This window comes from Montipora foliosa, chromosome 8 (genome assembly GCF_036669935.1).
Source record: "Montipora foliosa isolate CH-2021 chromosome 8, ASM3666993v2, whole genome shotgun sequence".
Lineage (NCBI taxonomy): Eukaryota > Metazoa > Cnidaria > Anthozoa > Scleractinia > Acroporidae > Montipora > Montipora foliosa.
The window spans coordinates 8,524,797-8,537,296 of NC_090876.1; the positions used below are offsets into that span (position 1 = coordinate 8,524,797).

At 39.9% G+C, this 12,500-nt stretch overlaps 1 long non-coding RNA gene and 1 pseudogene across 3 annotated transcripts; both read right to left on the minus strand.

Annotated features, from left to right (window-relative positions):
• Position 1, minus strand: part of LOC137968223 (uncharacterized) — a 2,035-nt pseudogene extending 2,034 nt beyond the window's left edge.
• Positions 2-5,514: 5,513 nt separating this feature from the next.
• On the minus strand, positions 5,515-11,623 carry LOC138012969 (uncharacterized). Of its 3 annotated transcripts, XR_011125141.1 has the most exons (6): positions 11,144-11,623; positions 10,862-10,917; positions 10,338-10,657; positions 8,876-8,955; positions 7,125-7,239; positions 5,515-5,651 (listed from the first exon to the last, which is right to left on the minus strand). It is a non-coding gene; the product is annotated as an uncharacterized lncRNA (long non-coding RNA). The 3 variants fall into 3 exon arrangements; XR_011125140.1 differs by lacking the exon at positions 10,338-10,657 and having other exon boundaries at positions 11,144-11,614; XR_011125142.1 differs by lacking the exons at positions 7,125-7,239; positions 8,876-8,955; positions 10,338-10,657 and having other exon boundaries at positions 5,579-5,651; positions 11,144-11,610.
• Between the last annotated feature and the right edge of the window lie 877 nt (positions 11,624-12,500).

The window sequence follows — 12,500 nt, forward strand, 5'->3', positions numbered from 1 at the left end:
GCGGCCAAAACGCGGCGTCGAGGCCGAGGCCGGGGTTGGGGTCGGGGCCGGGGCCGGGGCCGGGGACATTAGTGGAAAGTAGTCAAAAAAGGAACCCACGAAAGGCATGAGAACTCTAAAGGAACATCTTAGTTTTTTTTCTAAATCGGACTTTGTTTTTTTGTGTTTTAAAATCGAAGTTGGTTTTGGCGAGCATCTGACTTTGTCTTTCCGAAAACCGGAGTTTGTGCTGAAATTGGAGTCTATGGAATATACTTAACTGCCAGAGACACTGAAGACGATCGTGGAACTGTATTGCGGTGGTTTTTACGATCTAAACATTAAATGTGGTTTTAAAATGTGGTGCTCAGCGAGTCTTCAGTGTCTCTGGGAGTTTACGTATATTTCCCACAAAAACTCCAATTTCAGTCGGAAATTCTCTTAATTTTGAAAATCAAACTAAGATGTCCCTTTCGTAGCTTCCTTTTATTCCTTATGTTTTTTTGAATAATTTCCACCATAAATCAAGGAAAGATGCCGAATATTCGAAAATAACAGTACAGGGGAATAACGACAAAAATTGGGAAAAAACGACAGCCCGACCCTGACCCCGACCTCGACCCCGGTACTGAACCGGCCGCGCGTTTTGGCTGTGTATATGTATTGAAGACAGAAGTGGCTCGTGACTGTGGCAGATTGTCACTTAATCGCTACGTTAGCGAACGAAAGAACTGCGAAAAACTAGCATGCATTTTTGCTGATGCCTTTGTTGGTTTCGTTTGAACATAATGTCGCGGCCAGTGGAGATAAAAAATGAAAATGCCTGGGCTCTTCGATTTAATTTCTTATCACGTGATTGATTGGCATCACTTGGCTTGCCAAGAGGAGACATGGATAAAGTGGCATTGGTGAGTAGATCGTTCCACAAAAAAGTCAAAACATTCCTCAAGGAATAATAATATTTCATATCTTTAAAATAGTTTGGGTAGACAGAACCAAGCACATTGCGACGGGTCTAAGACACAGATCACACTCCATAGGTCACTCGATGCAGGTCACTGTTTTACCTTTTGAAAAGTAATTATAAGCCTAACCCTCAATTTGGCTAACCCTAGGCCTAAAACGAAATTTAGGCTTAGGGTTAGCCAAATTGAGGGTTAGGATTACTTTCCAAAAGGTAAAACAATCCGGGGCACCCAACGTCAATTTTCGGAAAATATGTGTTCGGAAGATGATTTGAGATTTAGAATTTTCGGAACATTTTTTGTAAAATATCTTGCTTGCCTGCCTGTCCTAGGATTTTCAAACATCTGAAAAATTCTATAATTGCCCATTTTAAACAGATTTTTACCTTAAAAAGGTCACCTAGCATTTTCGGGAGCCTTTTTTCTGCGGGCGGAAATTTTCGAAAAGGTAAGTTTTGATCCCTATAATTTTCGGATCTCTAGTCTTTCAGCTAGGAAATCCGAACAGATAGAAAATTTTTAGGGGATAAAAATACGCCTATAGCTAATTAAATACTAAAATACGTTTGGCAATGCTATGTTTAAGTGGTTTTGAACTATATTCCCGTTGGGTGCCCCTGAACAATGACCTGCATCGAGTGACCTGTGGAATGTGACCTGTGTTTTAGACCCACCGCGAAGTCGAAGTTCGTGCTTGCATAACCGGCTGTAACTTATCCAATGGTATTCTATCAACAAGACATTTGAAAGTTTCAATAATCAATGAGGTGCCCTTTCCGAAAAAAAAGGAAATTAAGACTTTCGCTTGAGTAGTTTTAAACCGAAAAGCGTGTGATATTTGCAATGTGGTGATTCCATCACGAGCTCTGAGTCCGAAGTACAAGCTCGTAATGCAGCCCTAGCTTAAAAATAGTATGAACCATCAGTTTTTGTTAGTTAGTGACCTAGAGGACATGGAATCAACTTCATATATGAAGCAACTTTGTTCCCCCGTTCTAACTCATTGGGTGACGCAAAGTTACGGACCGCGGCCATTATTTATGTAGAGGAAGGGTGGGGATACGTTGGAATTAAAGATCAAAATTTCTGTAAGCCCACCCCACTTTACAGGCCATGTAAGGAGAAAGTAACCCCCTCCTTTTTTTCAATATTTACAAGAGGACTCCCCCTCACCTCATATATACATGAATTGTATTAAAATGCATGTAACATATAATTAGTTACTTTGCATAACAATGGCACTATCCTAGCTGTATCACAAAATCTGTATATCGTTGCATACACCAGTGTCCAGTTTTTCGTCCACTTCTTGTTGTCTGTGGTCTCCTCCGTTTGTGGGGAGGAGTAATGTGTGATGACACTACTAAAAATGGCTGTGAGGGAGATGTTGTCTGTTGAACAGGTGACTCTGCGCCATCTAGTTTTACCCACCTTTGTCAATGGATCCTTCTTAAAATATACCTCAAACTGCTGACTCCCTTAAATCTTTTTTTTTTTTTTTTTAAGTTTAACCCCCCTCAAGCCAATCTGAAATAGCCTTGATCCCCCCTTCTTTTTTCCCTCCCCTCTCTACATAAATAATGATCGGTCCCTTAGGTTAATACAGGTTACCGGTAGGTTGATACGACTTACACACGAGTAAATACGGTAACATTACTTTTCCCTAGATCCAACCCTCTGAGGTCCAATTGGTCAGTTTTGCATGTGAGTACTAGTCGTGGACCGTGAAATCCAAAACAGGCTTTGGATAAAAACTAAAGCTCAAAATTTTGCCACTCAGGTGTTAAGCAAACACACTTTCAAAATCTGAAGAAAAAACAAGAAGAGGATTTTTTTATCATATGATAGTAGCACTTACAATTTGGGGACCCAAAGTGTTGACGCTAACCTCTCCTCATCGGGGGTGATCCTAAGCTATAGCAAGAGTGTCATGTGGGTCATTTTTGAAAAATCACAGTGTCAGCCTGTGATTGTTTAATTATAGGTTTCAAAAAGTCATTAATCAACAATTATTCGCCGAAGGCGACGTGATTATCGGTGAATATTCACCGAGACAAAGTCGAGGTGAATATTCATCGATAATCACTGGGCCTGAGGCGAATAATTGTTTTAGTATAAATACACAGGTGATTATTTCAAAAAAGAGAAAAAAAAACATTTCAACGCGAAATCATCTTCATTTACAGTGGAAAAAAGACTACTGGCAGCCATTTTGTCCGTCGAGGTGATTATCAGCTGATAATCCGAGATAGCGAGCCAATGAGAGCGTGCGATTTTGTATAATCACCTGTGTATTTATACTAATAATACATAAGCCTCATAGCCTATCAAGACATCGATAAAGCTTCACTTGCATGAACTTTAAACCCGAGAAAAAGCTCCTTCAATAGAATTCTTTATATAAGGAATTGCAATGAGGCCCGTCTTGTTTTTCTTGTATGCTTATATACTGTATCTTCCCCTCACATTTTGAACCTTTGTTCAGACTCCCAAGGGACATGCTTTTTGATGCTGTTCAAAAAACTGATAACATTTGTTTTTTCTGGTTTAAAATCACTCGGCTATGCCTCATGTTTTTAAACCCGATAAAACACTGCTGTTTGTTAATTTTCTTTAACAGTACTTATTTGGGAGTGATCTACAAAGGGGGATGTTGAAAACACTGACCCCTAGTCCATGGACTACCCCAGTGGACTACCCAAATGGACTACCCTAAAATAGACTAACTCTAAAAAGTGCTGTTTCGATTGAGCACTATTGAAAAAACTGAATTGATTATACTCTTACATTGCATTTAACTTCTTTATAATTTTCATCTGCATGGCCACATTACACTAAATTCAGGAACTGCACAGGTCACACTTAACTCGCATGAAGTAACTGCGGCCATCACAACAATAATTATTACTGAAAGCTATTTCTTTTAAAATTGATGCTTTAGACTCTAATACTGTTGGCCAATGCAATTTAAAATGGGTGCTTTAAGGCTCAGCAATAATCTTTAAGCTAACATTGGTGAAATTGGTACAAACGTCAAATAGTTTTGGCTTACAAAACTGTTTTTTGCTCGATCCGAGTTGATCCGGTCCGACTTTTGTAGCTGACTGCTCTGAGCAGAACTGGAGACAAAATGCCAAAACTAAGTGAACCAGATAAAATGATTAAAGGCACAACAAAGTTTATTACTGAAAAATTTGCCAAAAAGCCTAAGTTCTGAGCACAGATGCAGAAAGCTGATTTTGAACAAATGCATTGGAGGGTATCTTTATTTATAGGATAGGCAATCCCAAGTGCACATGAAAGTGAGAAATTTCGAGGCAAATGAAAGGTATAGACTATGTTACAGAGACTAACCCATACCGTGCATTTTACCTTTCGACACACCCATCCGAAAAATTGGTTTTTGCCCTGAGCGGGACTCAAACCCACGTCTCCCTGATTACTAGTCGGGCATGCTAAGCCACTACACCATCAAGGCTACTACGCTGGCAACGCAGCAGATTAATGAGACGACTTAGCAGCGAGGGGATCCCTAGGGCCCAACTTTTCTTCACTTGAGTGTATATCCTTGCCTCTATAACCCCAGACAGGGCTTAGAACACATGAAAGTGAGAAATTTCGAGGCAAATGAAAGGTATAGACTATGTTACAGAGACTAACACATACCGTGCATTTTACCTTTCGACACACCCATCTGAAAAATTGGTTTTTGCCCTGAGCGGGACTCGAACCCACGTCTCCCTGATTACTAGTCAGGCATGCTAAGCCACTACACCATCAAGGCTACTACGCTGGCAACGCAGCAGATTAATGAGGCGACTTAGCAGCGTGGGGATCCCTAGGGCCCAACTTTTCTTCACTTGAGTGTATATCCTTGCCTCTATAACCCCAGACAGGGCTTAGAACACATGAAAGAGAGAAATTTCGAGGGAAATGAAAGGTATAGACTATGTTACAGAGACTAACACATACCGTGCATTTTACCTTTCGACACACCCATCCGAAAAATTGGTTTTTGCCCTGACAGGGACTGAGCGCCTCATTAATCTGCTGCGTTGCCAGCGTAGTAGCCTTGATGGTGTAGTGGCTTAGCATGCCCGACTAGTAATCAGGGAGACGTGGGTTCGAGTCCCGCTCAGGGCAAAAACCAATTTTTCGGATGGGTGTGTCGAAAGGTAAAATGCACGGTATGTGTTAGTCTCTGTAACACAATCCCAAGTGAATGCTCCAAAACAAGTGATTGCTCATTTTATCAAGATCTTGTTAGTTTGTCAATAGTTCATTAGCAGGGGCCAAGTTACCATCTGTGGCACAGGCTAAATACAGCAATTATAGAATTCAAAGTACAATAGACATTTTCATCACTACATGATATGGAAATATCATAGAGCCATAAAGTTGCGGAGCATCAGCCAGTGATGCTACCATGATGAAAATTGTAGTGACACACAAGAAATGACAACTTCCAGACTACTGTAACTTTCACTACCCACTCCAGTAAATTATGGGATTGTGACATAAATTGAAGTAACTATGATTTGCATTTTTATTTCTACCTCTAAGGTCACCGGAGGAAACCGTGGGATTGGTTATGCAGTTGTTAAAAGATTGAGCAAAGAGTTTAATGGAGTTGTCATTTTCACAGGTAATTCAGATATGTCCAGAAATGCGCCTTGGTCTTCTCTCCAACTTCAACTGCACATGTGTCTGGGAAGATAGAACAGACAATGATCACAAAGTGTCCCCCAAAATCAGCATGACTATTCCAGGGGTAGGGGGTGAAGGGTACAATAGCTCAAATAATGCAAACCTTTACAAAAATGCTAACCTTAGGCCTAAACATTATCTAAAGAGTAGTGTTTACTAAGGCCTATTAATTAGTTAAGCATTTTTGGGTTGTTTCAGCTATTGTACCCTTCACCCCCACCCCCCACCCCCTACCCTTTACCCCTACCCACATCCCCAGAATAGTCACGCCACCTAAACTCCAGTCTTCAAGTGAAGATAAACAGGTGTACTTACCCCCTCCAAAAAATGAATCTGACTCTTACACTTACTGATTGTTGAAAAGGGTTCATTGCCAAAGCATTAGAGGGCAGGTGCAAAACACATGCCTCAGGTAACAGGTAACCGTTTTAATACAAATGCTTACGTTAGGCCTTAAAACTTTTGTTTAGCCCTAATTAGGCCTAAGGTAAGCTGTAATGGCCATTTAGGATACTCTCTGTATTGGTGAAACAATGACCTGTGACCTGAGACCTGTGTTTTGTACCTGCCGATGCTTAGACTGAAAGGGACACTTCATGTTGGATATCAAAATTGGACTAGGAGCAGAAGCTGCAGGTTAACTTTTTCTTTTATTCATAACAGCTTGATGCTTCATTTGAGCAACACAGGTTGTTCTTTGAGAAACAAAAAAAAAATTTGGAAGAAATCCTGTTACGTTTGTCTTTATTTTCAAGCAAATAATATGGTTGAGAGAAATTGCATGGACAGAAATTGTTGAGAAAGGTTACAAATACTCAAGAGAGAAATTAAATTTTGTCCACCCAACAGACTACACCATTAGACCTACACAATGTGTAAATTATTGTTTTCATTCAATAATAATTGAACTTCAGGTAACAATAAAATTTTTGCTGACGTTTTCTCCATATTAAACAGGTTTTATTGAGGTCTCTTCCTGCATGATGTATCTTCTCTTTAGATATCGACGGCAGCATTGGCACAACAAAAGAGGATCAAAGTTGACAATGTTTCCCTCCTTGAAAGGCCTCAGTTATCCTAAAGAATGGTATTAGGTGCACAAACTGACACACTTGGTATTAACGATAAGGTGTTCACTTAATTTTTGAAGCGCGAGATGCAAACAATGGTACCAAAGTCTGTGAAGAGCTTAGCAAAGAACTGAGTGCAACAAACATCCAGTTCCATCCACTTGACATTACCTCGAAAGACAGCATTGGGAAGCTTCGAGATCATGTGAGTGATAAATTTGGTGGTCTGGACATTTTGATCAACAATGCTGCTGTGCTTCTCGAAGTTAGAGAGGCTTCAGTCGTGTTGAATGGTCAAGGTTAGGGTGTCTTCCCCAATGTTGCTCATCAAGAAAGGATAAACTGCTGCATGCATTTACCCTAAGCCAAATTAAAAATTAATGATGCTAACCTTTACCATTACCTTATTGTTATAGAAATAACTGGGCGACACTTTGTGTTGGACGTCAAAACTTTAATTGGCTCATGTGAATCAATAACATTGTTGTGCATCAACCGTAGCTGCACAAAGAGCTCAGCTGTGAAGATGTAAATGAAAAAAAATGCCATTAGGAGGAATGTGTTTCTAATATTTTGTAAAAATTAATGTCTGTTTGATTTGCTTGTCTTTATTATCTTAGTCACTTAAATGGACGAAGAAAAATCTTTTGCACTTAAATGTTCCACTTTTTTTTTTCACTGTTGATCCCCATGTTGGACCAGGAGCCATACTTCAAGGATGCGTATTTAAGTAAAAGAACAAGGAGCAGTAGGGGTGACAAGGATACCTCCCAAAATCTTTTCATCCGATCTCGAAATCTTGACAGTCTTTAATTTGCAAAGAGTCTCAAAGTCTCATTTATATTGCATTTATTTCACATTTTATTTTGCATGTTTTGGTCTCAGTCTCGGATTAGGAAACAAGGGTCTTGGAATCTCAGCGAGTCTCTGATATTACCATTCATCACCCCAGTAGCAGTAACTCTTTTTTTAGTGTACATGGCAGAAGGCATCTTCACTGTAACATATATTTTAGCATGTATTTATAATGTCTAATAAAGATGCTCAATTTGCTTCACCAGCAAAAAGAAATCCCTTGTATAGAAAGGGAAGAAACAACAATTAAGACAAATTACTTTGGAACGCTGGAGATGTGCAACAGTTTCTTTCCACTTCTGCGACCTCATGCAAGGTAAGGTATTTACATAGAATCTAATTTATTCATTAATTATAATTATAATTTGATGTCACGATTCTGCTATCCCCATGTGCATTCTCCTTATACTAGTGCAGTTTTGTACCCCACCAGACGTGAAAATTCTAAGTTTTAACAGGCTAAAAGACGTGGAAGGAAAATCGGCACGGAATTTTTGTAATTTTTCTGTCTCAGCCATGATCCTTCGATTGGGGGAGTTTGCCAAATGCTGAGACATGTAGAATTCAATGTAGATGTTGTATCTTGATGGCTCTAATTGAGTTGGAAATTAAGAAGAATGAGGCAGTTCACAGCATGTAAAAATACTGTATTGTTGTTTTGTTCCGAGAAAGGAGCATTGAAACCCTACTGTTAAGTGGTTGTGGTCGACAGTTTTTAGTGTCAACTTTTGCCTTTTGTCTTACTGTATGATTATTGTCTCAATAGGGTGGTAAATGTGTCCTCCCAGAAGGCAAGCTTAAGCAGTGTTTCTCCTTCATTGCAGAAACAGTTTAGCTCGACAGCATCAACAATCCCAGAAATTACATTCCTTATTGAAAAATACCTTGGGTAATGTCAAATATTTTGTCCTCAAAAATAGATGATGTATTTGCAAATTATAATTTTAATTCCAGGCATTAAAATCTGGAAAATTCACTTGTCCTTATTTTTTGATGTTAAACTAAATTAAGTTTACTTGATTTATGTCCTTTCAGTTAATTAGTACTGGTATTATTCCATTTTTAATTTGACTATGCCTGGTATATAATTATATTTTAATTTTATCAGTGACTCTAGAGATGAAAAGATGGCTGAATGGGAATGGCCTAATGATTCACATCTTCCCCCAGGTGTGTCCAATGTCAATTTTTTATTTCCCTGTGTAAAATATAACTCAGGAGCCATTCTCAGGTAGCTTGTTATGGTCATTGTTAGCAGTGGTCAAACCATTATCATTGTCAACATAATTCATCACTTACCATCGCCACTGCCTTTATCCTTCTCTTATTAGTATACTTCAGAACTACTCTCCTGATTGTCTTGAGGAGTTAAAGTGCCCCTGTGACCAAAAAATCAATTCTTATTTTTCTTTGGATGTCAAAGCTATGTTTAACTAAACCAAGGCTGCTGCCTATGAAAATTTTTCCAGAGCCCTTCGGGCTTCCAACATTAAAAGTTCGCAGCCCAAGTCACTTTTTCAAGAGCCCAGAATTAATTCATTAAAATTGAGGATGAATCACCTTGGTCGTCCGCGCTTGCAAGTTAGGTGCCCCAGGTGACCGGGCGACCGTTAGGCAGCAGCCTTGAACTAAACACTAAGCAACCAAAGTTTTAAGCCTTGATTTAAAAAAGACACCTGTTTATTTTAACGGGAATTTTCTTTTAAATGGTCTGCCATTACTAACTTTAATATCTTGAGAGAGCTGGATCAAGGAGAAAATTATGTCAAAGGCTCACCAGTTTAAGAATGCAAATATGTGTGTGACGTAACGCAGTAGAATCAATATGCAGCATGGGAGTTTTGGGCTTGAATCAGACATTTAAACTCACATTATGCATATATAATAAGCTGCATTCACATGCTAAAATTTTAAGCTAGTGAGCCTTTGACTTCACTTTTTCCTGGATCCAACCCTCTGAGGTCCAATCAGTCAGTTTTGAACATGAGTAATGAAGGACTGTGAAATCCAAAACTTACTGTCAAAGTAAATGGCCTTTGGATAAAAATTAAAGCTCAAAATTTTGCCAAACAGGTGTTAAGCAAAGACACTTTCAAAATCTGAAGAAAAAAAGGAAGTGATTTTTTTTTTAATCACAGGGGCACTTTAAGTTTTTTGACGATTATTCATTTTTAACAATAATTTTTATTATTAAAATTTTGACCTTGGATATTGTGTTTCTAGCATTCTGATTGTTTCAGCTCATATACTGTATGACCTTTGTTAAAATGGCTTTAATTTCCAAGTGTCCAAGCATTTGCAGTCTCTTGAGAATTCAATAAAACGTTAATGATATTTCCTAATGGTCTTGATAGCTTTGGATACGAGACTGCGCTCCTGGTCGGCTATTTTCCATCTTACGTGATATCCAATGTGCTGTCATGGATTAATACCAGAAACCCATAAAGGTCGAAACGTGTAACGGTCCCTTGTGTGCTAGGAAACAAGCTTCTGAATATTCGATTTGCTAGGTACCATATTTGGAACAACAAGAGCGAGGGGTTTCCAAATATGGTACTTAGCACTGAAACATTCAACCAATCAGTCCGCACTGAATATTCGGAAGCTGTCAACGCGGGTTACACGTTTCAACCCTTATGGGTTTCTGTTAATACCTAAGGGGTAATGAATAGCCGGGTGGCTGTTTAGAATGCAGCCAAGGGTGTGGTCACCATTAACCACACAAGCTGCATAACTTGAAACTGACCAAAACGTTACTCACCAAAACACAGAAAATACAGAAGCCCTTTGGCTGGAGGTGAGTAGTGCGAAGCTGATCACCCTTGAGTTAACCAATCATGACAAACAAAAAGGGTTTACTTATTTTCTTGTATTGCAAACAATACCAATATAACACATCATCGTCATCACCATCATCATCATCATCAGAGTTACTCTTCTCATTGTGGTCATCATACTCTCTGTTTTCAATTACACACGGCTCAGATTTTTTAACTCGTTGCATTTATCAGCTTATAGGGTGTCTAGAATAGGGGTAATTTCCCTCAACATGGCACAGGCTCGTCAGTTTGAGCAGGATCCCTGGGAAGGAATCATTGTAAATTCTGTGAGTAAATAAATGTTCAGGCTCAGTTTAACCAATTTGATGCATACCATCTTTTATATATTAATAGCTGTTATTAAGTGTTATTGCATAACTCATACCCTGATGGAAAAACGTTTTGCAAAAAAAAAATCACCCACTACTGCACTGGTGGTTAGCAGATAAAATTAATTCACACCCACCTGCTGCGAAAACCATCTGGCAATCCTGTTTTTCCTCAAGTGGCCTGCAAAGGAGGCTGAGTGAAAAGAAACCGTCTGTTTTACTTTGTATCATTTTTTAACATGTTTTACAAATCAGCTAGGAATAAAAGCAGTGATTGACACTTGCAGACTGCAGACCCGGCAGAGCTCTCAAGTTTCACGCATTGAGCACGAGTCTCACGCATTTCGATGTAATCTCAGGCTCTCACGCCGACACAAGCATTTCTCACACATTGGCACACTCCTGGTAGGTAATTCTACCTTTTAACCTTTCAGAAGTGCTCATGAATTCTGAATTCGTTCCCTCACTGGCACTGAACTTCGGCCAATGCTCCATCTGTTCGGATGCGACCATGTTTTTTTTGTTTCTGCAGGTGTTTCACCCGTTAATATACGAAGTATAGGCCGATATGTTAGCTCAGGCTGACCATAATAACATGGGCTCTCATAGCAAGCCGCCTGAGAATGAAAAAAGACCAAAATGGCGAACTCGACGGTGCATTTCCAGCGAATTTCAACCATAATAACATGGGCTCTCTTAGCAAGCCGCCTGAGAATGAAAAAAGACCAAAATGGCGAACTCGACGGTGCATTTCCAGCGAATTTCAAACATTTTCCGAGGGAGCATGCCCCCGGACCCCCCTAGAAGTCTTTGCCGCCTCCAGCACAAGAAACACAGGACACTTGTGCCTTTCGCGCCATCTGCAGCAAGCATCTCACTCGTTGGAAACTTTAAAACTTGACAGCTCTGAGACCGCAGACTGCAGACTAACCCTAAATCACAGCTGATTGCAGGGCCGTAGCAGGCCCGGAAAAACTGAGGGGGCACAAAGATTTGAACTTGTATTTTGAAAGTTGGGGGTTGGGGGTTTGGGGTTCGGAGGACGCATTGGACGGGTGTAAGCCCGTTCTTGATATGGAGCGGGGAGTGACTGGAGGCGTGGGTGTGACACACCCCCACCCCCCATGAAAATATTTGAAAACGAAACACCTGAAAGTGTATTTTCCAGCATTTCTATCTCCAAGTAGAGGTAACTGGGAACCAAGTGCTTCACTAGTGTCAACAGCAGCGTCATCATCCTGGCCGCTCTCAGAACTACTCTGGCATTTCTTCAGTACAAGAGTTTTCTACTTTCTCATCCTCGACGTTCGCCTTCATCCCGGGGCCTTACCCAGGATAAGAGCGACTTCTGCTTGGATTTTCGGGGTTATTGAGAGGACATTGCTCAGTTAAGATCATGCTGCGAAGATGAATCCAGTGATGAAGAGAGTGAGTCGCCTGGATGTCAAGACGATTTGACATATTTATATTTTTGTCACATTTCTCGTTTGCTGTAATCTTTTTAGCCGAACAATAGACTGAAATAAAATATGAACTGGGGAAATGGTACTGTAATTAAAGTTTATCAGGAATGATTCTGTCGGGAATTATTAAGTCGGAAATCTTGTTGTTTCAAACGTATGGAAGAAGAAATTCTATTCTTGTGTGTTTTTACTTCTTGAGGAAAAAAGTGGAGGGGCACGGGGCCCCCCGGGCCCCACCTCTTGGTACGGCCCTGGATTGAAAGCTAACCGTTTTAAAATGGGTGCTTAGACTTAAATACTGTTTATCAGTGCT